The sequence below is a fragment of the Cydia strobilella genome, chromosome 2, assembly GCF_947568885.1.
Source record: "Cydia strobilella chromosome 2, ilCydStro3.1, whole genome shotgun sequence".
Lineage (NCBI taxonomy): Eukaryota > Metazoa > Arthropoda > Insecta > Lepidoptera > Tortricidae > Cydia > Cydia strobilella.
The window spans coordinates 4177261-4181772 of record NC_086042.1 but is presented as its reverse complement, the minus strand read 5'-3'; the positions used below and the strand labels follow the sequence as shown (position 1 = coordinate 4181772).

General features: G+C 36.6%; 1 non-coding gene across 1 annotated transcript; it reads left to right on the top strand.

The window, feature by feature from the left end:
* The first annotated feature begins 346 nt into the window (after positions 1-346).
* Positions 347-419, top strand: Trnaa-agc (transfer RNA alanine (anticodon AGC)). Its single transcript has one exon. It is a non-coding gene; the product is annotated as a tRNA-Ala (tRNA).
* The last annotated feature ends 4093 nt before the right edge of the window (positions 420-4512 follow it).

Genomic DNA, 4512 nt, shown 5'->3' with positions numbered 1-4512 from the left:
TTGCATTCAATCAATAAATCAATCAATCAAATATTTTTTTGCTATAAGTAAGCACAGTTGCATGTATGCAAATACAGTTCAATTCACTTATAATAAATTACAAAATAACACAACTATATGTGTTACTATAAGTAAGTAAAGTAAGTGCACGATACTACAATTTTATTCTAATTGCTTGCCAAGCGGGGGACAATGTACTTACATATTGTTATTCTACTGCCCCCACAACGCTCTCTGGACGTGTCGCGTGTGTCCAGTCCGCGGTCTAAGAATTACACACGGCCAGCCATCACTTTTGGCACAGTGTCAACTGCTTGTGGTCAGTGATTTTGACTGCAGCCGGCACGGGGGCGTAGCTCAGATGGTAGAGCGCTCGCTTAGCATGCGAGAGGTACCGGGATCGATACCCGGCGCCTCCAACTTTTTATAATGACTTTTGTTTTTTATAGTTTTTTAGGGTTCCGTATCCAAAGTTTAGAAACGGGACCCTATTACTAAGACTCCTCTGTCCGTCTGTCTGTCACCAGGCTGTATCTCATGAAACGTGATAGCTAGAGAGTTGAAATTTTCACAGATGATGTATTTCTGTTGCCGCTATTACAACAAATACTAAAAACAGAATAAAATAAATATTTAAGTGGGGCTCCCATACAACAACCGTGATTTTTTGCTGTTATCTTGCGTAATGGTACGGAACCCTTCGATTCTGACTCGCACTTGTTTTTTCATGAATTCCTCAGTGACGTCATACCACATTAAACATGCGCTAAGCAAGCGATGTATGCCGTCTAATATGAGGAGTCATACGTACTTGCACGGGAACGTATGCACGTTTCACGCATACGGTCTGCAATTCTGCACCGACCTTTATTCATCGTCTACACAGTTTCGATTTCAGATCCAAATATTTCCATATTTACTGGTTCCGGATTGTAAACCTGACCCTTCTCTAATCGTCAAATTTAGATTGGCATTTGAGGAGAGGCGTTCATTTTCTTACGGATTAATAAAATTTAAATATTGATTACATGTTTTTAGTATCCAAACAACTCACATACCTTACTCAATACCTACATGATTGGTACATAGCTTCATCATCATCATCATCATCCTGCCCTTTTCCCAACTTCATTTGGGGTCGGGCCTTCTTGTGCATCTGCGCCAGGACAATCTGGTACATAGCTTATGTATATATTATGATATTAGCTTAGGTTAAGTGCGTAAGTAACTACACATATCTGCAACAAAGTTTACAGTCTTCCAGTCAGTATTATTTTGATCATCCATTAAAATACCTAATACTGAATAGGACTAAGAAATATGTATGTTTTCAGGTGGTCATCGAGAGCCCGAACCAATAATACTGGACTTGGTTGATCAACAGCTAAACAACTACTTAACCAACATACGAAAACAGCGGAAGGAGGAAAAGGACGAGTCAAACAATAATTATATTATTATTTCATAAGTAATGTAGTCAGCAAAACTATTAGCTTAGCACCCCTGCACATAAATGTGTAATAAGTGTCAAACTAATAGTTTTGCTGACTATACTTATAATTTGGCAGCAAGTTACAATTCAGAAAGCTCGTCTAAATGTGTAGAGGCGTTTGATAGCCACCACGAATAATAAACGAGCAGAAAATGGGGATTTGCATAGAAAAATACATACTTCGAAATATCTAAGTCACTGATTATTACACGATTTTTACTATTATTTGCTAAACAGGGGACGTAATCGCGTGTAATTAAGTTTAAATATAAGTTTAAGCGTACTTATAATTACGTCTGGCTGGCCAGTCTTCTACGAGACCATGGGGTATGTTGTTGGCACAAATAATACGAGATTATGTGGGAACATTATATACTTGTTATAAAAATATATTAAAAAATAAAACTACTTATATAATAAAAGTGTCTGTGTTAGTCAGATTTTAGAATACGCCGTGTATAATTTACTATTTAAGTAGTCCAGTCACCAAAATATCCAAGCGCAAAAAACCATTTAAATTGTCCCACTAGCCAACCAAGAATGCTTCTATGTTTAGTCGCCATGTCGCCGGTCTTACAAATGACAGGTGCAAGCGACCCTATTTCGAAATTAATATAAAGGGACCCTTTTGTATATCTGCCCTTGCACGCTGCCAGTTTTTGTGACTGTTACCCTCTTTTTTCACCTTACCTATTCGCAGTGGGTAAAAATGACATTGGGTAAAAATATCAAAGTGGGTATTCGATGTGAATATGAATGAGAACACGCTTGTGTCTCTCTCAGTAATATCCGAAAAAGCGTAAGAGCGAGCTAGATAGACGCTAGCGATATCGCGTGATGTGATTCGTTATGATAGATAAATTCATGATATTTCATAGTGTGGACTTAATCGCGCATAGGTACTTAAGCTTTAAAATTACCTTCGAGGATTCACTAACAGCAACAAACCAAACAGATCATTAACAACTGCCACAAACAACACCAAGTACGGGTAGTAAGAAAAAATGGTTGCTTGTAAAGTCGGTTTACGGACGATAATTTTGCGTGATAACGTCATAAAAATGTCACGTCACGTTACCATGGAGATCTGTCCACAACATGGCCGTCCGTTACCATGGAGATCTGTCCACAACGTTACCATGGAGATCTGTCCACAACGTGACACTTTTTAGTGCATGCACCCGGTGTTGATGTGAACTTTAAGTCAGTCTTTCTTCGAGACCACGGGGACAATGATGTCCTTGAAACGTCGGAAGTATTTTTAACGCTTACTTAAGTATGCACAATGTAACTTAACTAACTTAGCGGTTTCACTCACATATTTTAAGTCGTTTTTAGTGAGGGAAACCGCTAAGTTAGTTAAGTTAATATGTCTCATGATAGTTTAAATTCGATTATGCACAATGTGTGAAAATAGTGAAAGTTTAAACTATTTTATCGTGTTGTTTTAATGAATAAGTTTTTTGAATTGTGACTAATTAGTTTTGTAAGTAATTAGTGATTACTTTAAAAGAAAATGAATGCTAGAATTCAGAGGGGCAGCTTATTGGTGAGTTTAGACTGTAATTTTGCAAGCCATAAGAGATTTAAGTAATTGTTTATTACCTAACAATTTGCTCGCTTTCGTGTTGTAGACCTGACCGCAATATACTTATAGGTACCTACCTCGGGGCAGTAAGTTTAATGGAATTTACATTTGATTAGTTACTATTATATCGTCAGGTGACAAGCAAAGCTCATTAATTACTGACAAATTATTAAACAAAAATCAACCTTATTCGGATAATAATACGGTTCACTATGGCTATGAACTTGTGGTGGTACTTTTTTGCTTGTCACCTGACGATATTATTACCTTATTGTTGACTTATATAGGTATATAGTAAATATTTTTTATATTTCGTTATCTCTGATTTGATTGTGCCTTTTTAGGATTAATTTAAGTGGGGCTCCCATTCAACAAACGTGATTTTTTTTGCCGTTTTTTGCGTAATGGTACGGAACCCTTCGTGCGCGAGTCCGACTCGCACTTAGCCGGTTTTTGTTTTCAGTTCTCACTTACAGGTACGAATGTTCATGGAAACATAGGTACGCTCCAGAGCTAACTGGCCCCCCATGGATAGAAACTTTTAATTTACATTTTTTTTGTGATTGAGTATTTTATTACCTATTGTTTGATTTAAAGGTATTGATACCTATAATAATACCTACTCAATTATATTTCGTTACCTCGGATTTGGTTGTGACTTTTTTCAGTTCCCACTTAGAGGTAAAAATATTGTAAGGAAATAATATGTGTCGCTTGCAAGCAATTTTCGTCCTTATGGTAAGCGACAATGTGACCTTTTGATTAAAAACGTCACATATAATAGAGAAGGGTCCTTTTGCTGTATCTGCAATAAGTACGTTTTTATCAGAATTTATTTTGAAATTTCAGATGAAAACGTCATTATATTGCACTTGAAACATAAGGAGTATAGGGACCCTTCTGTGATGGAAAGCCATATTATGTATGTAAGTACTTAAGTTTGCGGTATCTGCTGGTCAGCAGTACTAATATTTGTATAACTGTAATTTACTGTCTTCATCATGATTGATTTCTACGATTTAAATATAAGAATATTGTTTTTGCTTTTTTTAGGTTGTGCCGTGGCCTGTTTTCACTTTAGATTATTTAAATCACGTGTAAATGACATAAACCTACTTTTTATGCTCTCTGCATAAAGAAACATCATTTATTAGGACACTCATTGACTGAGCAATAAAGTCCAACTGCCACTGCTGCAGTTAGCAGCCGATGCGCTCACTCCCCACGTGGCTGTACGCAGACCCAACTCATTTCGTAAATTGCCTCGGATAAAATGTGTCACGTTATGCTCTTGTTGTGTATAATTTACTATAATTAGATGCAATATACGTGGTCTGTGTTTTAACTTATTTCTATCTTTGTCTTTTGTATGTTATATATTGATTTTGTTGTTCTTCTTGTTACCTGTCGTGATTGTTTCACCGGATGATCT